This window comes from Pan paniscus, chromosome 16 (genome assembly GCF_029289425.2).
Source record: "Pan paniscus chromosome 16, NHGRI_mPanPan1-v2.0_pri, whole genome shotgun sequence".
Taxonomy (NCBI): domain Eukaryota; kingdom Metazoa; phylum Chordata; class Mammalia; order Primates; family Hominidae; genus Pan; species Pan paniscus.
In genome coordinates, this window is record NC_073265.2 from 69322846 (window position 1) to 69350783 (window position 27938).

The following is a 27938-nucleotide window of genomic DNA, read 5'->3' on the forward strand; positions in this document are numbered from 1 at the left end:
TTCAGTACAAGAATATTTTTTAGAGACTGTTTTCTTTATATTGTTGCTCTTTGTTCTCATAGAAATTAAGGTATAAATTGCAATAATCATTGCAATAATCAGACCAAATGCCAGCTAAGCATTTTCAGCCATTGTATTTGCTATGCTACTTGTTCCGGATCATGCAAAGGTTTTTAAATTAATGCTTTTCTGCTATATCTGTTGTTTAAAGAATAGTGTAATAATAATGAAATCAAGAAAAGTTACCTATCTACCCACCAGCAGATGATTGTTTGGTCATCTCATTTTTTTCCTGTTCCCTTCTCTATCTTATATTCTTGCAGTTTTCCAATAATTATGAATCTGTGCAGTTTTATGTTTTCACTTAACTATCTGTTGAAATTGTTTTCATTTCAGTAACTATGTAATTCTCTTAAATTGATGTGACCTGAATTAACCTAGTTTTTTGAATTGTCTACTTTTAGGTTCTAATTTTTCGTCATTTTTAATAGTATTGCGTTGAACACACCTGTGTGTAGCTGTAAAATATTTTCCTTTTTAAAAAAGATTTCTTTTGGAAAAATCCTGGAGTGGCTTTACCTAGATCAAAGGATAATGAACCCTTCACTGGCCAAATTGTTTTTCTAAAAAGTTATACCAGTTTATATCGACACCAGCAGAATATGCTTCAAAGTTTTTCTGATGTGTAGCCTCTTAAATGTTCTGTTAAAGTGTGCCTATGGAGCTCTCTGACTTGTTGATTAGTTTTTGCTTAAAAGCCTATTTTCAACACCATTTTCCAAGATGTAGATGGATATAAAGCAATTTTTCTGGATATTAAAATCAGCTGAGGGAAATTGGAAACACTTTTACCCACTTAAGTGAGCAATTGTGTCTCTGTTAGATATTTTATATACTTAGTGTATGTGTTGCTATTAGTAAGTATGGGGCTTAATGTTTTACACTGGCTTTGTTATTCAGGCTGGCTTTTCTTTTTCTTCTGGTACGCACATACCAGAAGAAATATTTTCTTTCAAGAAAATATATCAGAAACATTTTTAGGAGGAGACTGGAGTAGTGCCAGTTAACATTAGGAGACTGGAGTAGTGCCAGTTAACTTTACCTGTCTCAAAAACATGTATGAATAACCTTTGTCATTATTTGTGCGTTTCTTAATTTTGAGTTTTTAAAAATACACTTTGGAAACATAACTTTTATGAATAATTACAGGCTTTGAAATGGTATATCAGCATCTTTCCAGTATTTTATAGGTTTCAGTTAAAGGTAAGAACTTAACTTTACACACATATAGTGGTGCTAGACATATGTTGTTTCTATTTGTCTTTAAGAGCATGCTTTGTTGGCATTGACCACAAATTATGTATACTTTTACTAGCTCGTCTGTTAAATGAAATAGGCATAACTGGCTTATAAACTAGTTGAGTAACGTTCCAGAATAAACTTAAGTTGTGTTAAAATCAAAGACAATTCTAAGACAATCCTATTTTTTCTTACAAATGGGGAGTAATGATAAGCCATAGGCTGGGCTATAACTCACTGATGCAACCAGTAGTTGAGCATGTATGGTATGGAGTTAGTCTAGCTCATTTTGCAATTTAAATAATTTAACTTACTTTGTGTCAACTTTTATTTCAATTAAATGATAATTTAGTATCTCTGACTTTCAGAGCTGATGCTGGTATGTTTGTCATTGTGTTTGTTTCAGAGGGAAGTTTTTTTTGTTAATGTCTACTTTTATTGTTTGATTTTTTTTTCAGATAGTTTGGTGTTGAACATTTGGGATAGAAGAGAAATTTAAAATTAAAAATTTTCCATATTTCTATCACAAATATTGGTAATTTGACAACATGTAATTTGATTGTCGTCTTAATAAAATTTAATGTTATTGCTACCAAATAGAGATAAAGGTAATTGTAAATACTGTAGTGAAAGTTTAGCTGTTGATTACATTTTGCTAGGTACCCCAAGGTAAAGAAGTGATTTTTTTTAGTGGTTTCTGTAACTGTAATTCTGCAGTACTACTGATCTTACATTGACAGATTTAGGGAATATCTTTTTGGTTTCCTAGGGAGTGTGGAAACTAGTTTTCTACAAGGAGAAGAAAACTTTTAAATTGACCTAGGTATTTGGGTCAAGATATGAAAAGTGATGGTTGCGTTTTATTTCAAAAATAATGTATTCAAAGTCTCTGTTGTTAGACGCCATTCAAGAGGAACATAGTGATTTTTTTCCCTCCAAATAATATGAGGAAAAAATTTAATGGGCAGTAAGTTGATAAAACTTGAAAGAACCTAGAGCCATTTTTGTTTAAACCTATTAATGCTAATTTTTGAACTGATGTGTCTATGAACTTGTTTGACTAAATTTGGTTTTCTGTGTTTGTATGCCATTGGAGAAAATGAACTCGAAACAGTTTTGTGGTTAGTAGTGCTTTGGTAGAAGAGAGCAGATCCATCTATCCCTGTTTATACCTTTTTTCCCCTCCGCAATATAAATACCCTGTGTCATCTGCTACCAATAGATTTTTGTAAGTACTAGATTTCTCGGCAACATTTAGTGCCATTGACTACTTTTCCTGCTTGAAACTCTTCTCATTATTTTCATGATACTGTCTGTGCTTTCCTCATTAGTGATCTCTGTGTCCTTTGCAAATGTTTCTCCTTTACAACCATTAAGTAATAGAAGTTCATAGGATTTTGTTCTTAACTCTTCTCTAGACTTCCCTTTTGATAATCTCCAGTCCCATATCTTTAATTAGCATACTATACATATTAATGGTTCCAACGTCTGAATCTAAAATCCAAAACTTTTTTTGTACCTGAGACCCATATTTATCCAGCTCACCAAAAGTCATAGCAAATGGGTGATACTGCCACCCAAGCCAGAATCTGATTGTCATTCTGATTCTTCTTCATCACCAGTTAGCCACAATTAGCCTATAAATTTTAAATTCAGTGTCTCTAGAATCAATCTTTTTTTTTTTCCTTCACGTGTTAGCGTAAGGCCACACGGTATGATTTCTTAGATGACTAAACACCCCCCTAATTGATCTTCATTTCCATTTTCGGCTCTGTATAATCCATTCTTTACTGTGCAGTCATATCTGTTTTTCTCTGCTTCATATTTGTTAGTGAATACTAGCTAGAGTGAAGAATAACACCAGCTGATTCTGTGCTAAACATTCTCTCAGATGGTCCCCACGCTAAGTACTGTTAGTCTTTTCGAACCAGTAAGTCAATTTAGAAAGGCTAGCTAATTTGTCTAAGGTCTCCTTAGCTGGTAAGTGACTAGCATACTTTAAAACTGAGGTTTGTCAGACTGGAAGTCCTTTCCTTTACACACTGAGCTGTGTGCTTTCCTGAGCTTACTTCTCTATTCCTTTTTTCCCTCACATCATTCCACTTCACTCTTTAACCACCAGCTATTTGTAATTCCTTCTTCTAAGGCATAGTGAAAACTTGCTGCCTGTCTAAAAATGCTTTAAGGGAAACAAACATTAAAAAAAAAAAGTATTTCTGACAGATTTTTGGAACACTTTGATAAAGGATATTAAACATTTTAGCATCCCCAGGATACAAGAAGATAAAAGAATGAGGCACAGGCAAAGTAAAGGTAGTTTTCCTTATGCACATAGTTTTGAGTTTCATAGCTGTTGAATTCCTCACGTTTAATAAAAGCTTGAGACCAAGCTGTGTAGTGGGAAGATTAGGCAAAGTGCAAAAGCACTTTAAGCTATTTGAAATGCTAACAACTCCTTAAATAACTATTGGCTTGGACCTTGTGCTCATTCTGCATCCGGGTGTATAAAGCACCTGCCTGTGAACAAAAGTCAAATAACTTACTGAGTAACTTATACATAGGGTAGAGAGGCTACATAGATTATTTTGCATCAAATATTCTATCATCAAAAAAGTTAAATACTGCAGCCAACATTACTTACAAATAAAATTGACGTGAACAGAAAAATAGTTGATTTGGAATCATTTTCATTTAAAATATTTTCTCTTTGTCCTCTGTGCCATTCCCCCTCTAACATATTTTAAAGCAAAAGGACCTCTATTGGACCAAAAAAAGAAAAAGTAGCCTTTTTATTCATAGCTTTGAAAGCAACTTGGTGGTAAAGGAAAAAGGTCAAATTGATGAAACTTTTGAAATACAGGTAAATATTACCAATGTTTGTTTCTTTGAAGGGATCAAATTATTAACTATAGTTGGGAATTAAAGGTAATTATAAGCATAGTAAAAATCCATGAATTACCCATTATAAGAATAGGAGTGGTCTCTCTTTCTTTCTTTCTTTCTTTCTTTCTTTCTTTCTTTCTTTCTTTCTTTCTCTTTTTTTTTTTTTTTTTTTGGATACAGAGTCTTGCTCTGTCACCCAGGCTGGAGCACAGTGGCGTGATCTCGGTTCACTGCAACCTCCACCTCCCTGGTTCAAGCGATTCTCCTGTCTCAGCCTCCCAAGGAGCTGGGACTACAGGTGTCTGCCACCACGCCTGGCTAATTTTTGTATTTTTAGTAGAGGTGGGGTTTCACCATATTGGCCAGGCTGGTCTTGAACTCCTGACCCTTGTGATCCACCCGCCTCGGCCTCCCAAAGTGCTGGGATTACAGGTGTGAGCCACTGCGCCTGGCTTTCAAAACTTTTAATGTGGCATTATTTACTATCCATAATAGTCTTTTGCTATATTTTATTTTTTCAACTTTTATTTTAGGTTCAGGGGTACATGTGTAGGTTTGTTACATGGGTAAATTGCATGTCACTGTGGTTTGATGTACAAACAATTCCATCACTCAGTGAACATAGTACCTGATAGGTGTTAATAGTTTTTCAACACTCGCCTCTCCCCAGCCCTTTCCTCTAATTGTCTCCAGTGTTTATTGTTCTCATCTTTATGTCCTTGTGTACTCAGTGCTTAGCTCCCAGTATAAGTGACAATGTGGTATTTGGTTTTCTGTCCTGCATTAATTCACTTAGGATAATGGCCTCCAGCCCCATCCATGTTGCTACAAAGAACATGATTTTGTTCTTTTTTATGGCTGCACAGTATCCCATAATGTATATGTACCACATTTTCTTTATGTAGTCCACTGTTGATGGGCCCCTAGGTTAATTCTATGTCTTTGCTCTTGTGAATAGTGCTGTGATGAACATAAACGAGTGCACGTGTCTTTTTGGTAAAATGATTTATTTTCTTTTGAGTATATACCCAGTAATGGGATTGCTGGGTCTAATGGTAGTTGTGTTTTAAGTTCTTTGGGAAATCTCCAAATTGTTTTCCACAGTGGCTGGACTAATTGACATTAACACCAACAGTGTATAAGCATTCTATTTTCTGGGAAACCTCACCAACATCTGTCATTTTTTTGACTTTTTAATAATAGCCATTCTGACTGGCTTGAGATGATATTTTGATTTTGATTTACATTTCTCTAATGATTAGTGATGGCAATGTTGAGCATTTTTTCATGTATTTGTTGGCTGTATTTATGTCTTCTTTTTTTTTCATTTGCTCAATTTTTTTATTTTATTTTATTATTATTATACTTTAAGTTTTAGGGTACATGTGCACAGTGTGCGGGTTAGTTACATATGTATACATGTGCCATGCTGGTGTGCTGCACCCATTAATTTCGTCATTTAGCATTAGGTATATCTCCTAATGCTATCCCTCCCCCCTCCCGCCACCCCACAACAGTCCCCAGAGTGTGTCTTCTTTTGAGAAGTATGTGTTCATGTCTTTTGCTCGTTTTTTAATGGGATTATTTTTTGTTTGTCAGAGGTGCATAGTTTGTGAGTATTTTCTCCTATTCTGTAGATTATCTGTTTACTCTGTTCTTTCTTTCCTTTTTTTTTTTTGGAGACGGAGTCTCGCTCTGTCGCCCAGGCTGGAGTGCAGTGGCGCGATCTCGGCTCACTGCAAGCTCCGCCTCCTGGGTTCACGCCATTCTCCTGCCTCAGCCTCCCAAGTAGCTGGGACCACAGGCGCCCGCCACCATGCTTGGCTAATTTTTTGTATTTTTAGTAGAGACGGGGTTTCACCGTGTTAGCCAGGATGGTCTCGATCTCCTGACCTCATGATCCGCCCACCTCGGCCTCCCAAAGTGCTGGGATTACAGGCATGAGCCTCCGCACCCGACCTACTCTGTTATTTCTTTTGCTGTTCTTTTGGTATACATTAAATAATAAAAATGTAAAATAATGACAATAGCTTTTGAATGTTATAATAGATTTATGTGATATATAATTTGAAAAGAATGTTTTCCTTAGCTTTTTTTTTTTTTTTTTTTTTTTTGAAATGGAGTCTCGCTGTGTCGCCCAGGCTGGAGTGCAGTGGCGCAAACTTGGCTCACTGGAAGCTCTGCCTCCCAGGTTCATGCCATCCTCCTGCCTCAGCCTCCCCGAGTAGCTGGGACTACAGGCGCCCACCACGCCCAGCTAGCTAATTTTTTGTATTTTTAGTAGAGTCGGGGTTTCGCCGTAGCCAGGATGGTCTCGATCTCCTGACCTCATGATCCACCTGCCTCGGCCTCCCAAAATGCTGGGATTACAGGCATGAGCCACCACGCCTGGCCCTTAGCTTTGAGAAACAGAATACACAACCGTTTTTCTGTTTTTTTTCCCTTTCTTTCTTTTTCTTTTTTTTTTTTTTCTTTGAGATAGAGTCTTGCTCAGCCACCCAGGCTGGAGTGCAGTGGTGCAATCTCCAGTCACTGCAACCACCATCTCCAGGGTTCAAGCAGTTCTCCCATCTCAGCCTCCGAGTAGCTGGGATTACAGGCACCCACCATCATGACCAGCTAATTTTTGTATTTTAGTAGCGACAGGGGTTTCACCATGTTGGCCGGGCTGGTCTTGAATTCCTGACCTCAGGTGATCCACCCACTTCGGCCTCCCGAAGGGCTAGGGTTACAGGCATGAGCCACTGCACCTGGCCTACACAACCAGTTTTCTTAAATTTTGTATATAATTGTTTAAAATATATACAGTAGTTGCCCCTTATCCATGGGGGATATGTTTGAAGACCCACTGTGGATAGTACCAAACCTGTATTTGCTGTGTTTTGTCCTATACATAAATACCTATGACATAGTTTCATAAATTAGACATAGTAAGACATTAACAATAATAGAATAATTATACTGTAATAAAAGTTATGTGATATCATCTCCCTCCCTCTTTCTCTCAAAATATCTTAGTATCTTCAGATTGTGGTTGATCTCAGGTAACTGAAACAGCCGACAATGAAATATTGGATGTATTAGGTCATTCTTGCATTACTATAAAGAAATACGTGAGACTGAGTATAAAGAGAAGAAGTTTAATTGGCTCATGGTTCTTCAGGCTGTGCAGGAGACATGGCACCAGAGATCTGCTCAGCTTGTGATCATGCCTCAGGAAGCTTACAATCACTGCGGAAGCAAAGAGGGAGCTGGTGCATCACATGACAAAAGCCAGGAGCTAAAGAGAGAGTGGGGTGCGGAGAGGTACCACACACTTTTAAGCAGCCAGATCTTGTGAAAACTATCTCAAGGACAGCACCAAGGGGATGGTGTTAAGCTATTCATGAGAACTCCTCCATCCCCATCATCCAGTCACCTCCCATCAGGCCCCACCTCCGATACTGGGGATTACAGTTCACCATGAGATTTGAGTGGGGACAAATACACAAACTTTATCAGTCGATAAGGGTGGACTACTGTAAGGTTATCTTTTCTCTGAATGAATACTAAGTCTCAGTAGCTGTAGGAATTTAAAAAATACATTTACTTTTTGTAGAAAAATTTATTCTTTGCAGACTTTCAAATGAAAACCTACACTGAAAAGGTGACATTGATTGCCTAAAATAATTGTTTCAGTAACAAATTTTTATTGAGTTGTGTGCATACAGCCTAGTCAGATAGTCAAACTAGTTACCAGTCAGATGAGCTTGTAAAGTACTGTAAAATGGTCCTTTTCTGGAGGAAACTCATATACTGTTTGATAAAAGTAGGGGATATGAGTATTTCCTATCTGATAAGTCAGTGTTAAAGACTTTAGACAAATTTAATGGAATTTAATTGAGCAAAAAGCGATTCAAGAACCAAGCAGCTCCCAGAACCAGAACAGTTCAGGAGGACTGCAGAGTACCGTATTGTCAGATAACATATTGTCAGATAACATTTATGGTCAAAAAAAGGGAAGTGACATACATACAGCAAAGGGAAGTGAGGTACAGTAACAGCTAGATTAGTTACAGCTCAGCCTTTGCCTCATCTGAACACAATTTGAACAGTTGGCCACCTATGATTGGCTGAAACTCAGCTACTGTGATTGGCTGAGACTTGGCTACTTATTACAAGAGTAGGTTACAGTCTGCTTACATATCAAGTTAACTTTATAGTTCACTATGTAGAGAGAAACTTTGGGCCAAACCTAAAATATGGATGGAGGCAGCCTCGGGCCAGACTTAATTTAGTTTAATGTCAGGATCATATATTACTGAGTGCAAAATTGTGTTTGTTATAGATGATTGCTGTAGAAGTTCAAGTGGGAAGAAAGATAGGTCAAGATAATAAGAAAATTAGAAAAAGTAAAATCTGAGACATTCCTTGAAGATTTGTCAGATAGGTTTGAGACTGGATGTACACTAAAAGCTTTATTTACCCGGAAAGAGGCAATCCTGGAATGGCAAAATGGAGGGAGTAATAGATTCTGGATATGCCAACCAAAATTTTGCTGGTTTAGCAGGTGCCATTTAATTTCTCATTTTTCCAGTAAGCTCAGGTGGGGAAGAGGCATGGAGTATACATAGGATATGGGAATGGTGTGACTGTGAGCAGTGGTGAATTATGAAGGCTTCTATGCAAATAAGTGGTAAAAACAGGGTTTGGAATATTAATTTAATTGCAACTCATATTGGACACTATCAGACACATTAACTTTTTAAGTTCTCACAATATCATGAGATGGGTATTATTGTTGTGCCTATTTCACAGATGATAATGCTAAGTTATAGAGAGATAGGAAAAATTGACAAAGGTTAAACAGGTTTATAGACAGGACAAATTGACAAAGGTTATGTGGCAGAGCCTAGATTGAAATTGGGAAGGCTGACACCAGAGCATGATCTTGCTATTCAGGTTTACTTAGAGAGGGAAGGTTTACTTAGGGAGAGGAATTCAAGGCAGGGAGACTACCAGTTGTTGTTTTTGAAGCTCCGTGGTAATGTGAGTAATTTTACTAATGTTCCTAAACCTTTGGGTTTGGTATCTCAATATCACTGTCAAGTGACTTTCTGGGAAAGGTAGGAAAGATTGACAGATGGATATAGCAGGGATTATTCATTCTTATTTTAGTGAGTGTCAAAGGATGGAAATTGGTAAGAGTTCCAGATATTTAAGGAGTTTATTATGAGGATTGGACCATGCTTCCCCCCTTGTTTTGCTGAGTTTATATCTTCTGGTTCTTTGATTTCCTATGAACTAAAAATCAGAATTCCATCTTAGAAATTTATTATTCAATTGAACTGCCCTCACCTCCCTTAATTTTCTTTTATAAAGTTTTCTCTGAGGTGGATATGGGATAGAAAAAATGATGGTGGACTGAGCACCTACTATGTATCCTATACATATATACATATGTTATTTTATTTATTTATTTATTTTGAGATGGAGTCTCACTCTGTCGCCCAGGCTGGAGTGCAATGGCGCGATCTCGGCTCACTGCAAGCTCCGCCTCCTGGGTTCACGCCATTCTCCTGCCTCAGCCTCCTGAGTAGCTGGGACTACAGGCACCTGCCACCACGCCTGGCTAATTTTTTGTATTTTTTAGTAGAGACGGGGTTTCACTGTGTTAGCCGGGATGGTCTCAATCTCCTGACCTCGTGATCCGCCCGCTTCGGCCTCCCAAAGTGCTGGGATTACAAGCATGAGCCACCGCACCCGACCTATACATATGTTGTTTTAAACCTCCCAGCCCTGTGAATTGGTGGTGGTATTATCCATAATAATAAATTCTGCACAGGTTTCTTAAGCAACTACTGGGTGCTATGCTAAGAACTTATGATATGTTGGGGAAACATGCAGAGAATTTATGTTAAATGATAATGAGGGAGAAAAGAGACCAGATTATCATTGGAGCAGAGTCAGAGAAGACTGTAAAGTGGCTGTGCTAAGACTTAGAAAATAAATAAAACTTAACCAGAGTGAGTGAAAGGGATGTTAGGTAAGCCTTGTAACTTCAGAGAAAAGCGTGTTCATGGAGATGATTAAGCATGGAAGTTAGGCAGGGCACAGTGGCTCATGCCTGTAATCCCAGCACTTCAGGAAGCCAATGTCAGGAGTTTGAGACTAGCCTGGCCAACGTGGTGAAACCGTGTATCTACTAAAAATACAAAAATCAGCTGGGCTTGGTGGTGAGCATCTGTAATCCCAGCTACTCAGGAGGCTGAGGAGGTTGCGGTGAGCTCAGATCATGCCATTGCACTCCAGCTTGGGCAACAGAGCGAAATTCCTTCTCAAAAGCATGGAAGTTGAGAGCTTTAGGGCCCAGGAGGAAAAATGGCAGGTGAATGAGGCTTCATAGACAAGATGAGCTAAACCTATTCTCTTAGTGATGGAAAACCTTTGAATTACTGATTTGGGGCGTGGTCTGATCATCCTGAGAGGATTTAAATATCCTCTTAGGCAGTAAAGTGGCATGGGTTCAAGATTGTGCAGCTAAGAAGAAACAGCTCAGATCTGAATCCAGGCCTTGTCTCAGTATTATAGCACTCTGCTTCTTATGAAGTCTGTTTAAGCCTAGATCAGGGTTAGGCATGATTACAGCACACACATAGTTGCTGCAAATCAGTTCAGAGAGGCAAGAGATTAAGTGAGATTTACGAAGTGTAGGTCGATCATCCCAGATTCGAAATTTGAAATACTCCAAAAATTGGAAATTTTCTGAGTGCAGACACGATGCTGAAAGAAAATGTTCATTGGAGCATTTCAGATTTTGGATTTTCAGATTAGGGATGCTCAACTGTTAAGTATATAATGCAAATATTCCAAAATACGAAAAAATTTGAAATCTGAAACTCTTCTGGTCCCAAACATTCTGGAAAAAGGATATACTTCCTAATAACTGAGGCCTAACTGGCCAAGAAGTGGGAGGGAGGAGGGCCTAAACCAGATGTAATGGCATAAAAGGGTTAGATGAGGATTATTGATTTAATTACTAATTTACGTGGGGGCAGTGTGTCAGAAATGACCAAGGCGTTAAGCCGGGTTGGCAGAGAGAATGATAGTTTCCTTGAAAACAATACTAAGTTAGGCAAAGCTATTTCTTGGAGCAAGTTCCTGAGCTATGTTGAATTTTGAGATTTAGAATTTTCTCTTCAAGTCATTGAAGGTTTTTGCTTTTACTAACCTGCAGATTTGACTCTGTATTAGACTCTGAGGATACAGTGATAAATAATACATGCTGTCCCAGCATCTGAGGATGAGGTGAGTGTCATCCTGCATCGTCAAGCCTCAGAATGTCTCCTAAGCTGCAGTCTGAACCTAATTAAGAATTTTTAAGTCGGTTAATCCTGCCATGCCCCCTTGGTTCCTATACCAAATACAGTTCACTACTCATCCCTTTTGCTCTAGAGCTCTATTCTGTAGTGAACAAGATACTTAACTCCTCACAGAATCTTTGTTTCCTGCCCTAACTGAAGCTTTCATCTTTCAAAGAACGCCACTTTCCTCCTGGTCCTCAAGTGTTGGCTGCTGATTCTTCCATACTTCATACCAGGAGGTTAAAAGGGGAGTGAGTTCTGTGTTTTCAGACCATTACTCTTCTGTCAAGTATCAAGGCTACTCCTGTTCATTATCTCTTTTTCTTCTCTCCATCGTTCTTTCACATTCATTTAGAATTTTTGTACGTGGTTTAAGTTCTTCACTCTGTTCAGGTGACTTTCCACTACTGTGAATGCTGGGATTTGGGTCTGTTTTATTCGTTACTGTATCCTCAGATCCTAGAACCGTAGCTGGCACATAGGAAATGCTTAATTTTTATTGAATACATAAATTCACTTAAATTTCAAAGTAAATTAATTTTTTTAACTCCTATGACCTTTGTCTCCAGAGCTTTCGTAATCAACTCCCAAAATCACGACCTTAATCATTGCTTAAAACAATTCCACTTCTGAACTTTTCTGGTCATACAATTGAAATACATATTAATTATGGAAAATTTGGCAAATGGATAGGCAAAAACAAAAAACACTCATCATCTAACTAGTTAGCAATAAAAATGGATAAAAATATCTGTATATTTTTCTAGCCTTTTTTCTGTAAACATGCATACCTAGGTTTAATTTTTTTTAATGGGGATCATATTGTACATACTGTTTTTAAAATCCTGGTGTGTTCTGTGTGTGTGTGTTTAACTTAAGGATATTTTGTGAAATCTTTACATGTATAGTCATGTGCCACATAATGACATGTTGGTCAGTGATGGACTGCATATAGACTGTGGTCATGTGTGATTATAATACTGTATTTTTACTGTACCTTTTTTATGTTTAGATACACAGATACTTACCATTGTGTATTACTCTCTTCATCTCCAGACCTATAAAAAAAGGTAGTTTATCTGCACCCATACCAGTAGACATATTAATTTTTTTTAGTTATTGGCAATTCATTGGTGAAAAAAATTTTATTTTATTTATTTATTTGTTTTTGAGATGGAGTTTCCCTCTTGTTGCCCAGGCTGGAGTGCAATGGCGCGATCTCAGCCCACTGCAACCTCCGTCTGCCGGGTTCGAGTGATTCTCCTGCCTCAGCCTCCCAAGTAGCTGGGATTACAGGCATGCACCACCACACCCAGCTAATTTTGTATTTTTAGTAGAGATGGGATTTCTCCATGTTGGTCAGGCTGCTCTCAAACTCCCAACCTCAGGTGATGTGCCCGCCTCAGCCTCCCAAAGTACTGGGATTACAGGCGTGAGCCACTGCACCCGGCCTAAAACTTTTTATATTGAGGTATAATTTACATACCACAAAATTCACCTGTTTCATAAGTGTTCAGTATTTTTTAGTAAATTTATAAAGTTATGTTGTTACTACCACAGTCCACTTTTAGAACATTTCTGTCACCCAAAATATTCCTTGAACCAATTTGTAAACAATCCCCTTTCCTACCACCCATTATGGGTAACCAGTAATCTATAGATTTGCCCTTTCTTGACATTTCATATAAATGGAATAATAACATACATGACCTTAAAATGTTATTGAGGTACATTCATGTTGCACTATCTGTCATTAGCTTAATCTTTTATTGTGATAAAATATACATAAAATTTACCATTTAAACTGTTTTTAAATAGACCATTCAGTACCATTAAATACATTCACATTGTTGTATAACTATTACCACTTTCCATCTCTAGAACTATAAAAATTGTCCCAAACTGAAACTGTACCCATTAAACTGTAACTCCCAATCACGTCTCCCCCAGTCAGTGGTAACCAACATTGTTTCTGTCACTGTGAGTTTGACCATTCCAAGTATTTCACGTTAAGTGGAATCATACAATATCTGTCCTTTTGTAGTGTGGCTTATTTAATTTAGCATAATGTCTTCAGGGTTCATCCAGATTGTAGTATGTATCAGAATTTCATTCCTTTTAAAGGTGGAATAATACTCTCTATATATACATACCACATTTTGTTTATCCATTCATCCATGTATGGACACTTGGCTGCTTTTATGCTTTGGCTGTTGTGAATAATGCCACTGTGAACATTTGCGTACAAGTGTGTGGCATATGTTTTTGTTCTTTGTGGGTAGAAACCTAGGAGTGGAATTTCTAGGTCTTAGGATAATTGCATGTTTAACTTCATAAGAAATGGTCAAACTGTTTTCCCAAGTGGCTGTAGTTTTTTACATGCCCACTAGTCGTGCTTGGGAATTCTGTTTCTCTTCACCCTCACCAAAAATCGGTGTGGTCAGTCTTCTAAATTTTAACCATTTTAGTGGATGTGGAGTGGTATTCTATTGTGGGATTAATTTGCATTTCCTAAATGACTAATAACAACTCTGATTTGGAATGCTTAATATCCTACTTTTCTGACTGTAGCCTCCTGTCATTCCAATGCTCATTCTCCTTTTCCCAGCACATTTATTCTTAAGCTTTAAGCTTTATCAAGATCTCTGGTCCCAGCACCTCTTGTTTCATTCTCTCCTCTAGCTTCAGTTCCCTCTTCAATCACTTTTCTTCCAGTATTCTTAGCTTTGAATCTTTGACCAGTTTTGCCATCTACTCTGCTTCTAAGTGCTATCAGAGAAAATCATATAGTTTTGTTTTGACACTACTATGAATTTTTTTGTAACTTTTAATTTATATTTATTTTCAAACTTTTACATAGTTATCGCATGTACAGTACAAGGAGCTTTCATACATCGTTTTTCTAGATTCCCAATTGTTATACTGTGTCCTGTTTGCTTTATCATATTCTTACTTTCCTTGGGGGTGTATTATGCATGCATATATAAAAATTAAATTAGTATGCACATACTATATATGCATTGTATATATAATACATATGCATGCTGTTTTTCTGAATCATTTGAGCGTAAGCTGGAGACTTTTACCCCTACATACTTCAGTATATATTTCCATAGAGCAAGAGTATTCTCTTACACAGTGTGATTAAGTTATCAAAATCAGGAATTTTAACTTTTATGCAATAATATTATTTAATATACTGTCCTTATTTAGTTTTGTCAGTTGTCTCAACAATACCCTTTATAGCTTTTTGTTTTGGTTTGCTTTGTTTTTTTAAGCTTTACTACAAACTTTATACTTTACAACTCCAGCTTGGACTTGTCCATCCTTTTTGATCCTAACCCTCTACCATTTTTCTGTGTGCTTATCTTAAACCTTCTCTATTCTTTAAGACTTTGGCCGAGCACAGTGTGGTTCATGCCTGTAATCCCAGCACTTTTAGGGCCAAGGTGGGTGGATTACCTGAGGTCACGAGTTCAAGACCAGCCTGACCAACAGGGTGAAACCCTGTCTCTACTAAAAATACAAAATTAGGGGGTGTGGTGGTACACGCCTGTAATCCCAGCTACTCAGGAGGCCGAAGCAGGAGAATTGCTTGAACCCGGGAGACGGAGGTTGCAGTGAGCCGAGATTGTGCCACTGCACTCCAGCCTGGGCGATAAGAGCGAAACTCTGTCTCAAAAAAAAAAAAAAAAGACTTTGTCCTCACTCTTTCCTTATGCTTTATTGTTACCATTGACATAATTTTGTGAGTTTTCTCAATTTCCTGTCCCTTCTTTTCCTTAATTTACAAATACCTGTATCTTCATTTACCCTCTTTTCTTTATGGAAGATAAATTCTTTCTGGATAAGAAAATTCTGTAACGTGTGCTGTAGATCATTGCTGTCTAATATGGTAGTTAGTAGTGGCTATTTAAATTTATTAAAACTTAGCTCCTTAGTTGCACTAGCTCCATTCCAAGTGCTCAGTAGTTCCACAGGGCTGGTGGCTACTTAATATATTGGGTAGCACCTTTCTAGATTCCCTTCTTTCCCAACATTTGAGGGATTTTTCTTTATCACATCTTTATCCGTAATAGACCCACCATGATCTTGCCCTTGCTTATCTCTGTATCCTCATCTCAACGTGTACTGTACTTCAGTCACAGTAAACTACCAGCATTTTCTCCAAATACATTGTTTCGGGCCCTTTTCACTTTTACAGTTGTTATCTTCCCACATCTTCCTGAAAGACCTGCTCATAATTGACAACTCCTTCTGTTCTTCACTGATCACACCAGATTGCAATAATTCAACATATTTGCCTTTGGTACCAAAGCTGTGAGATCCTTTGTGAGTAGGGGCCATATTCTGTCTTTGTGTGTGAGTGTGTGTGGTTTTTTTTTTTTTTTTTTTTTGAGACAGAGTCTCTGTCACCCAGGCTGGAGCAGTGGCACGATCTCCTCACTGTAGCCTCCATCTCCTTGGTTCAAGCAATTCTCCTGTCTCAGCCTCCCGAGTAGCTGGGATTACAGGCTGTGCCACCACCTGGCTAATTTTTGTATTCTTAGTAGAGATGGGGTTTTGCCATGTTTGCCAGGCTGATGTTGAACTCCTGGGCTCAAGTGATCTGCCTGACTCAGCCTCCCAAAGTGGTGGGATTACAGGTGTGAGCCACCGCTCCCAGCCTAGCCTTTGTGTTCTCTTGACCTAGCATTCAACTGTATGTTGAATTGAAATGAATATGTAATCTCTGCCTTCTAGCTGCTTACCATAGGCTGATTGATGATCACTTGTATAGACTTCCATGCCTATGGAAATGGAATAGCTTTCCTTGTAATACTGCCTGAGCTCTGCTTTCCACCCAGTCCGTTTTAGCCTACTTGAGCCCTGGACCTTGACTGCTGTCTGGATGCTTGAACTATGTTTTCCTTTTTATTTTTCTAATCATCTAGAATCCAGCCTAATTCTCCACCCTTGTAGGTATTTATATTTTAAGAGTATCAGTCTACTTGTGACTCTGTTGAGTGCACTATGTAGAATCATGGTATCATGTTTTATTTAGTCTGGAATATCCTTCATCCTCATTCAAAATATTAAGGTGAGTCTCCCACCATAAACCAAAACAGTCCTTTCCCTATAACGAAGCTAATCACTGTATAACTTCTCTTCCTTGTTTCTGTTTGTGTTGTTTCATATTATATTGTGACTTGTTAATTTGTCTGTTTTCCTGAGTAGCAGCCATTCCTTATTCAAATCATACTGCTCAGAAACTTTTTCATTTCAGCTTACGTAGCTATTAAGTAGTAAAGCAAGAATTTGAAGCCAGATGTACATTTTTTTTTTTGTATCCTCAGTAACTGATAGCACCTAAGTACTCAAGAAATGCCTCTTGAATTGACCAGTGACCACAACTCTGTCAGAATCTGCATCTCATTCTTTTTGATGTCTTAGCATGTTCAGGTGCTTGGGCTTTGGAGTCAGACTCTCTGGGTTCAAATCCTTGCTTTACTGCTTACCAGCTGTTTGACCTGAGCAAGTTCCATAATCTCTGTAGGCCTCAGTTTCCTCATTCTAAATAGTTACTACTACCTTTAAGGGATATTGTGAAGATGAAAGGAGACAATGCAGATAAAACATTTATCATGGGACCCCTCAATTCTGTTCTTACTATTTGTCCTGCAATTCTGACTTACCTACTAGCTCTTAGTTAATCCTGCTCCGTGCTCATCCCATGTTTTTGTTTGTTTTTTTAACTGGCAGAGCCAGTGAGACATCTAAGTGAATTTCTAGTAGGCAATAGCAAAAGCAACCCTGGAGAACGGTCTGAGAAAGAGTCATATTTGGGAGAGATTTGCTCAGAACTCCTATTTAGAACTTTGAAACCTGAGCTAATGTATATAAAAAGACAAATAGCAGGTGATGGGATTTTGAGATACCATTCTAGGAGCCATGTATCTTCAGGCAACCCAGTTTTCAAATATTTTTTATTGGCCTTCTAAATTTTTGGAATATTTTAGAAATAATAACTTTTTGACATCCTTAAAATACAGAGTCACACATTTGGAAGTAGCACAAAAATTTGAACTGCCTCTTTGCCGCAACCCACTAGAGGTTTATGTTTTTCTACTAAAATATTCTATCTTGTTGAATCACACATCCTAGGTTTTGATTTAGAAGATATGGTCACCATAGGTGTTACTTGACTTGGCCACTAGGAGGAAGAGAAGTTGCCAAAGGAAATACTTGCAAAGAAAGATTTCATTAGTATTATATTTTCTATTTAGTTGTTAAGGGGTGTGTGTGTGTGTGTGTGTGTGTCGGGCACACGTGCGCATGTGTAGTTTCTCACCCTGTTAGGTGATCAGAATGGGGTGAGAAGGAAGGAGGAGGATGTACGTGAAAATCTAGAGGTGTTATTGAGAAGACTGAGTACCACAAAAAGCTCTGAATCTGGATGCCTAATGGATGATTTGTATGTGATTAAACTCCAAGCCATATTTCATTCTTCTAATCATTTTGGTAGTTTTCTCAGAATAATCAAATGTTCTTTTGAAAGAAAAGGTTACCAGGACCTTTTGTTCATGTGCTTTCGCAGAGTTCCATTTAGATAAAATGGTTAATTTTTATAATGTTATGAAAACTAAAAAGTGAACTATTTTAGAGAAAAGTAACACTGAAGATTGCCAGTTTGCCATCGGTATCCTTGATTTGCTCTTCTTCATCTCTAATAACAGATACAAATTTTTAATATATTTACTATTTTAAAAAAACCTTTTTTTTAAGAGACAGGATCTTGCTCTTGTCACCCCAGCTGGAGTGCAGAGGCACAATCATAGCTCACTGTAACCTCAAACTCCAGGACTGAAGCAGTCCTCTTGCCTCAGCCTCTTGAGTAGCTAGCACTACAGGCACGTGACGCCATGCCTGGCTAATTTTAAAATTTTTTGTAGAGGCAGAATCTTGCCGTATTGCCCAGGCTGGTCTTGAACTCCTGACCTCAAGCGATCCTCTCACCTCAGCCTCCCAAAGTGCTGAGATTATAAACATGAGCCTCCACACCTGGCCAATACATACATTTAATATCTCACTTCGACTGTTAATGTTAATAGCTGATAACATTCTTGAATGTAAACATTTGCTCCCTGATAATGAAGAAATGCTTTGTTTCTGAGTAGAGGTGATGTTTTTGTATTTAGTTTTCTCCACATATGTCTGTCCCACTTGCAATGGATAGTATTTATCTGCAAAATAACTGTTAACTGGAATGAATTATCAAAGAAGATTTATAGAAAAAATTTGGTTTGTTGGTGGTTGGGAAAAAAAAAATCAACTGGCCAGCATGGTGGCTTACACCTGTAATCCCAGCACTTCAGGGATCAAGGTGGGTGGATCACTTGATCCCAGGAGTTCGAGACAAGCCTGGGCAACATGGCAAAAACCCATCTCTACAGAAAAAAAAAAAAAAAAGGATTGCTTGAGGCCGGGAGGCGGAGGTTGCAGTGAGCCAAGATCGTGCCACTGCACTCTAGTCCGGGCGACAGAGTGAGACTCTGTCTCAAAAAACAAAACAACTGCGTATTCTCATTAAACAGTATAATAAACTGAATGTGCTTTAAAACAAATCAGTTATTCATTGTTAACATGTTTTATTAGAGGGGTAGTAACGTTTTAATTCATTCAAAGTTCTAAATGGTAAGAGAGGGGGGAAAAATTATTGTCTCATCATTCAGGCTGAATTAGTGTCTTACATTTTGTATCCCTCAAGGCTGTGCACGTAATCAGTGGTGGGTGAATGGGTTCATTGACGGTGTTACCCTGGAATATTTTACCTTGGCAACATTGACACACTACAATACCAATAGAATTTTTAAAAATTGTTTAAATTTGAAGGCTACTCTTAAAAAATAGCTATTATTTTGAGCATTTTAATTTTGTGGTAAAGAAGCAAAAATGTTTTAAATGAATTATATTAAAATACTTTTATATTAAGCTCTCTGAAGAAGTCTTTTGGTCTCAAAATACCCAATTTACTGTGAGTTAATATTTAGGCTTTATGTTTAAATATTGGCTACTACAATTTTTTTTTTTTTTTTTTTGAGACAGAGTCTCGCTCTCTCACCCAGGCTGGAATGCAGTGGCATGATCTCAGCTCACTGCAACCTCTGCCTCCTTGGTTCAAGCAGTTCTCCTGCCTCAGCCTCCCGAGTAGCTGGGATTACAGGTGTGCGCTACCATGCCCAGCTAATTTTTTTTTTTTTTTTTTTTTTTTTGTATTTTTAGTAGAGTCGGGGTTTCACCATGCTGATCAGGCTGGTTTCGAACTCCTGACCTCGTGATCCGCCTGCCTCGGCCTCCCAAAGTACTGGGATTACTAGCGTGAGCCACCATGCCCAGGCAGGACTTTCTTTTTTTAAAATATACAAGTTTTTGTCTAGAAAAGGAACTCTTTAGGAACTTGAATTATTTTGTAATATAAATGTAATAGATGAGCAAGAAGGTTGTATCTGAGGTGTGGGGAGGGAGGTTGCTTTCTCTATATTCTTTCAGATAATCGGAAAACATGAAGAAGTGATTCCTGGCTGGGCGCGGTGGCTCACGCCTGTAATCCCAGCACTTTGGGAGGCCGAGACGGGCGGATCACCTGAGGTCAGGAGTTCAAGACCAGCCTCAACTTGGAGAAACCCCGTCTCTACTAAAAATACAAAATTAGCCAGGCGTGGTGATGCAGGCCTGAAATCCCAGCTACTTGGGAGGCTGAGGCAGGAGAATTGCTTGAACCTGGGAGACGGAGGTTGCGGTGAGCTGAGATCGCGCCATTGCACTCCATCCTGGGCAACAAGAGCGAAACTCTGTCTCAAAAAAAAAAAAAAAAAAAAGTGATTCCTGCTTGAAGAAATAAGCTGTGCTGCCTTTATTTGAGAAGTATATTTTGTTGAAATGCAATAAATTACTTAATGGCAGTTACACTTTAAAATCTAGGATTAGCAAAAAATGTTTAGTAGAATTATAAGCTTTATTTATTGTAAAATAATAACGTATTAAAAAGGCAGTCCAAGTTGGTCTTATTTAAGGTACCAAATCATTTTCAAGGTATTGAAATGATGTAAAAGTGGATATAGAGGTAAAAGATGGAAAAATGAGATAATTTGCTTACAGCTAAATGAGGAGAATTAGGCCGGGCATGGTGGCTCACACCTGTAATCCCAGCACTTTGGGAGGCCTTGGCGGGCAAATCACTTCAGGTTGGGAGTTTGAGACCAGCCTGGCCAACATGGAGAAAACCCATCTCTACAAAAAAATACAAAAATTAACCAGGCGTGGTGGCGGGTACCTGTAATCCCAGCCACTCAGTAGGCTGAGGTATGAGAATCGCATGAACCTGGGGGGTGGAGGTTGCAGTGAGCCGAGATTGTGTAACTGTACTCCAGCCTGGACGACAGAGCAAGACTCCCTCTCAAAAAAAATTATAAATAAATAAGGAGAATTAGAAAGATTATTATTTTTTTTTTTTTTGAGACCAAGTCTCGCTCTGTTGCCCAGGCTGCAGTGCAGTGGCGCGGTCTTGGCTCATGGCAACCTCCGCCTCCTGGGTTCAAGCGATTCTCCTGCCTCAACCTCTCGAGTAGCTGGGATTACAGGCATGTGCCACAACACTCAGCTAATTTTGTATTTTTAGTAGAGAAGGGTTTCACCACGTTGGTCAGGCTGGTCTCGAACTCCTGACCTCGTGATCCACCTGCCTCAGCCTCCCAAAGTGCTGGGATTATAGGCATGAGCCACCGCACCCGGCCTAGAAAGTTATTTTAAGACATCTTTAAAAAAATACTTAGTGGAAAACTGATTCTTGGTGAAACTGAACTCATTAGTTTTGTGGCTTCTCTTGGTGTAACTGAAATTTCTAATACTTTTACTAATTTAACTGTATAGTACTTTAAGTCAAAATGACTGTTTCCACTCCTTTGTCCTATTTTGTCTTTTAAAATCAGCTTTATTAAGGTACGTTTACACAATGAAATATACTAATTTTTGGTGTTCAGTTTTAGTTATGATTTATGTAGTTGTTTAACCACCAACACCGCCACAGTCATGACGGTAGAATATTTCCATCACCCTGGAAAGTTTCCTTGTGTACTTTTGAAGTCAATCCCATCTCCCTACCCTGTGGTCCCTGGATCTGCTTTCTGCTATAGTTGCGTTTTAATTACTTTTTAAGAGATGGGGGCCTCACTATGTTGCTCAGGCTGTACTCAACTCTTGAGCTCAGGTGATCTTTCCTCTGTGCCATCATACCTACTCGGTTTATAGTTGCATTTTTGTAACTTTTCCTGTGAATAGAATCGTCATTATGTAGTCTTTTTTCTTTCACTTAGCATAATAATTTGGAGATTCACCCACATTGTGTTATCAGTAGTTCATTACTTTTAATTGCAGAATAGTATTTCATTTTATGGATATATCATACTTTGTTTATCCATTTACCATTAGATGGGTAATTTGGATTATTTCCATTTCTTGGCTGTTAAAATAAGGTTACTATGAACATTTCAGTACAAGTCTTTGTGTAGACATGTGTAAAAATACATAGGGGTGGAAACTTTGCTGGTTTTTTTTTTTTTTTTTGAGACGGAGTCTCGCTCTGTTGCCCAAGCTGGAGTGTAATGGCGCTATCTTGGCTCACTGCAAGCTCCGCCTCCCAGGTTCACACTGTTCTCCTGCCTCAGCCTCCCGAGTAGCTGGAACTACAGGCACCTGCCACCACGCCCAGCCAATTTTTTGTATTTTTTTTATTAGACACGGGGTTTCACCGTGTTAGCCAGGATGGTCTCGATCTCCTGACCTCGTGATCCTCCCGCCTCAGCCTCCCAAAGTGCTGGGATTACAGTCGTGAGCCACTGTGCCCGGCGAAAATCTTTTAAATTAGTGGAGTGTGGTGGTATGCACCTGTAGCGTACCCAGCTACTCAATAGGCTGAGGTTGGAGGCTTCAGTGAGCTGTGGTCATTCCCCTTCGCTGCAGTCTGAGCAAGAGTGTGGCCCTGTCTCAAAAAATGACAACAAATACACTGCTTAGTTGGTAGAAAAGATAGAAAAATTTATATTAAACCAGAAGGCTTTTATTTCAGGGAAAGAATTGAATTGCCAGCTATTATTCTCTTTTATTATTATTTCCTACTCACCTCTGCCAAAAAGCTACTACCTTTCCTTTAAACCTCCCCTAAGAAGGTATTCCTTATTTAAAACTCTTATTTACAAGAATATGCTAGATTTTGAATGGGTTAGTTGAATCTTGTCCATGTCGCAACACTTCTGTCCCCCATTCCCTAGTATTTTTCTAACTTATACTTGGATTTATTGTTTGGAGCCTTTTTTCATTTCTTTGCATACCGCCTAATTTCTTTTCAAGGTTTGGGACTTAATGCAATTTAAGTTAAGGGGAATCTGTGGAGGAAGCTACAAATCAAGGTTTATGATTTGTAATGTCATATTAGGGATTTGCTAGAAATTCAGCTGCATGACCATGCTGATTTGACTAATGACTTAATGAAAGCCTTTGAATTGAGCTGTAATTGCAGACTCATATGCATATGTTATAATCTTCTTAGAAGTGTAGGTGTAAGAGTTAATTTGGAAGATGATGGATACTTGAAAACTTGCTTCCTACGCTCCCAAATATATTATGTTTGTATACACACACGTGTCCATCGATACATCTTTTATTTCCTAAGTTAGTGATTTTAGGTTTAAATTGGCTTACATTTTAGGTTTGAATTGGTTAAGTTTCATTCACAGTGTGTGTTATTCTGATCCTTTTATTACAACATTATTTACCTGCAGCATTTGGAGAATTGGAGTTTAAATTGAGATATGTGGGGAAAAAAAATTGGAGGGCTAATAGAGAGATCTGGCAGAGGTAGAGGAGTTGATAGCCTGGTACCTGAGAAAATGGGAGAGAAGGCAGGGATTGGGATTGAGATAAAATGGTTTTGCTTGTTTTGTAGTTTGGCATTCAACAAGAACCTATTAAAATGCTTACTTTAAACAAGGCAGTGTTGGTGCTCTGGAGTTAGAAAGATTAACCTGATAAAGAGACTGTCTGAAAGAAGGCCACAGCTTAGAGACTGTCTGAAAGAAGACCACAGCTTAGCAACAGGGCCCAAGGCCTGGAATTAGCTAAACTACCAGTAAATACTGTGCCGGCTGGGCAGGCTGAGCGCGGTGGCTCACGCCTGTAATCCCAGCACTTTAGGAGGCCGAGGTGGGTGGATCATGAGGTCAGGAGTTCAAGACCAGCCTAACCAACATGGTGAAACCCCCGTTTCTACTGAAAATACAAATATTAGCCAGGCGTGGTGGTGCACGTCTGTAATCCCATCTACTCAGGAGGCTGAGGCAGGAGAATCGTTTGAACCCAGGAGGTGGAGGTTGCAGTGAGCCAAGATCGCGCAATTGCACTCCAGTCTGGGCTACAGAGCGAGACTCTGTCTCAAAGAAAAAAAACAATTGTGCCATAGGTTGCTGATACCTGATGTAGGAATATCTAGATTAGTATAGGAAGCTAAAATAATTCATTTCATTCTTCCCAGAGTTGGAAGGGTTGGAAGACTGTTGGAATTAGGTGATGTGAATTAGGTGATGTGTTCTGACACTCCACTCCTTTCCAATGTGAATTGTTTGTGCGAATTTCCTGGTAGAGAGACTGCTGTTTTGGGCCGCTCAACAAGTTAAAAAAAAAAAAAAAAGTATCGTCACAAGATGCAGTCAAAGCTGTGCTCTTAACAGTTCTTAACATTTCTTGCAGTCTTATATTTTATAGTGGGTGAGGTGGACGACAGTGGAAGATAAAATGTGTGGAAGAAAAATCTTGTCTAATCATTGGAGAAGAACTCAAAATAATGTGATCTGTAGCCATCATTATTTCTTCTTGCATGTTTTCTTTAATCATTCATATTCTACTTCTGTTTTCTTTTTCCCTCCCTCTTTCTGTTCTTCATTTTTTTTTTTTTTTTTTTGCAACTGAAATGTTTGTGTATTAACCATATGTATGTTAGTCTCAGTAATTAACATTGTGGACTCTTATTTTTGCCAGGTGCTCTGTAGTGAATATGTAGTGTACTTTGCCAGCTTTTAATTGGCATTAGAGTTTTGTTTAGAGTGAGAGGTTTTTAAAAATACTTTCCGTATTTGTTATTGATCACTCTTGATTTGGTTCTGTTTTGCTACCTGGCATAATCAGAACATAACTTAATTTGGGCTGGCCACGGTGGCTTACGCCTGTAATCCCACCACTTTGAGAGGCCGAGGCGGGCAGATCACCTGAGGTCAGGAGTTCGAGACCAGCCTGACCAACATGGTGAAACTCCGTCTCTACTAAAATACAAAATTAGTCGGGCATGGTGGCGCATGCCTATAATCCCAGCTACTCAGGAGACTGAGGCAGGAGAATTGCTTAAACCCAGAAGGCGGAGGTTGCGGTGAGCCGAGATCGCGCCATTGCACTCCAGCCTAGGCAACAAGAGAAAAACTTTGTTTCAAAATAAATAAATAAATAGATAGATAACTTAATTTGGAGTTTTTAGCAAGGAGACACACTTGCTACTGCCTTCTCAATGGAAGAATAGCAGAGCTTTACTGGAGAAGTCTTGTCTCTGTTCTTTAATTCCAGTGTAGTTTTGGGAAGGGTGCAGTAGAATAACAAGATTGGGAGGAGGTAGACATTCACCTGACTTAGATCTGTGAGTCATACCTTATCATCAGTGGAAAGGTTTATGTCATTTGGCATTTACATTTGGTATTTTAAACAGGAGCACTATTTCTTATTACTCAGTCATCATAAATCAGTTTAAACTGCTGTTGGATTGGATGGAGTTTGTGTGTGGAAACAAGATAGGGAATCTGGTTCTTTTAGCTATTTAGAATCCTTGGAACATCAGGTTCAAATGTTTACCAGGTTTTATTTTGCAATAATTCAAATTTATGGAAGGTTAAAATAGACATGTATTTCCTATCCCAGTCCCTGGGCTGGCAACTGAACTAGGCCTGGTACTAGTCTGTGGCCTGTTAGAAACCTGGCCGCACAGCAGGTGAGCGCGTGGGAGCTGGCATTACCACTTGAGCTCCGCCTCCTGTCAGATCAGCAACACTGGATTCTCATAGGAGCACGAACCCTCTTGAGAACTGCTCATGAGAGGGATCTAGGTTACATACTGCTTATGAGAACCTAAGGCCTGATGATCTGAGGTGGAACAGTTTCACCCTGAAATCATCCCGCCCACCCCTACCCCCTACCCCAAAAACACACACGGAAAATTTGTCTTCCACGAAACTGGTCCCTGGACCTCTTAGTAAGATTAACCCATTGTTAACATTTTGTGCTATTTAGTTATTCATTCTCTGTCATATTATTTTTTTCTGAATCTTTTGGGATTAAGTTGCTTACATCATGTTCCTTCACAGTGTGATATTTCAATGTATAGTTTTAACAACAAGGACCTTCTCTTGTATAACTGCATTACAGTTATTAAATTAAGGAAATATGCAGTTATCTAATACACAGTCCACATTCACATTTTACTAGTTTTCCCATTAATTTTTTTTTTCTTTTGTGTGTGAGATGGGGTTTTGCTCTTGTATCCCAGGCTGGAGTGCAATGGCTCACTGCAACCTCTGCCTCCCAGGTTCAAATGATTCTCCTGCCTCAGTCTCCCAAGTAGCAAGGATTACAAGAGTGCCATCACGCCCGGCTCGTTTTTGTATTTTTAGTAGAGATGGGGTTTCACCATGTTGGCCAGGCTGGTCTCGAGCTCCTGACCTCAGGTAATCCACCTGCCTCGGCCTCCCAGAGTGCTGGGATTACAGGCGTGAGCCCAATAATCATTCTTTAGGGATTTTTTTTTTTCCTGTCCAGAATCCAACCCATAATCATTCATTGCATTTAGTTGCCACATCTCTTTATTCTCCTTTAATCAGGAACATTTCTTTAGCCTTTCTTTGTCTTTAATGACACTGACATTTTTGAAGAGAGTGACAGACCATTTATTTGTAGAATCTCCCTAAATTTGAGTGTATCCAATGTGTTCTCATGATAAAATTTAAGAATGTGGTTTCGGCAGGAATGTTATACTTGTGTGCTTTTCAGTGCATCACATTAGGAGGCACATGTCCACTTGTTTCCTTATCAGTGATACTTACTTAGATCTTTAGGTTAATGTGATACCTGCCAGGTTCCTCTACTTAAGTTAATATTTTTCCTTCTGTAATACATAATTTGTGGGAAGACACTATTAGACTCAATATATACCAGTCCTCATCAAACTTTCATTCACAAAGAGTTTTAACATTCTTTGGTAACTTTGTCTAAATCAAATTATTACTATGATGGTAATAATTCAGATATTTAATGGGTTTAGATATTTAACCGGGTTTAGGTATTTAATTGTAGGAGCTCAGTACTATAGTAGGAACCGCTTTGAGCTGTTGGATTCTTTAGCATTATAAAGTGCTTTGTGTTGAGCAAGAATGTCTCCTGAGACTTCTATACACTGTTTCAAGTTCTGTACTCTGTACCACGTGAGATGAGCCTGCTTTTTTTGTGTCTCTCTAACTGCCCTTCAAAATGTGTTCTTTTTTGTCTTTTCGATAGGTTACTTGCTTTAATTTCATATAGTCACTTCTTGTAAGAGATGACTTTCCTGAATTTATAACCATCCTGTTGGTTTTCTGATAACATTCATTCATCAGTATCACACTTAACATATGGTATCCAAATCTGGATACTAATTCCAGATACAGTTTGATCTATCAGTACAATGGATCACTGTTTGCCTGTAATCTAGCTTTATGCTCAAGAGCACCAGGTTTTGGAGACAAATAGATTTGGCTTCAGGTCCTAGCTCTGCCACTTAACGAGCTCTGTGATCTTGAACCAGTTCCTAACATCTCCAAACCTGTTTTGTCATCTGTAAAGAGTTGGTAATAGTAGCACCTGACTTTTAAGGATGGAATGAAGATTAAGCGTGCATGTAAAACTCTCAGTGGTGTCTGTTATATCGTAAACACCTATAAAATGTAAATTATTTTTATGCAGAAAGCATGCTTCTGTTTTATTGCCCAAGATTGGTATAGTTTATGTTTTAGCCCTTGTACTGCAGACTCATTTAAGCCTGCGGTGAAATCAGAGTTTTAATCAGTTCTACTGAAGCAAAGTTAGACTCTTGGACAAATATTTTAACTTATTATGATAGAATACCTTTCATATAACTCTTATGAGATTTTGAATTATTTTTAAAATATTCATATGTACAATATAAGTCGATTATAGAGAAACATTTGAGTTACTTTGAATAAACCCTAAAACATCAAGTCATCTCTTACAGCATAGCAAATGTTAAATATTTCAGCATTAATTAATAGTTTTAAAATTAGGCTATGAAAT

The 27938-nt window shown here is 38.4% G+C and overlaps 1 protein-coding gene across 15 annotated transcripts in view; it reads left to right on the forward strand.

Annotated features, from left to right (window-relative positions):
* Positions 1-27938, forward strand: part of ZFAND6 (zinc finger AN1-type containing 6) — an 85813-nt gene that overhangs the window by 16051 nt on the left and 41824 nt on the right. The window lies entirely within an intron of this gene.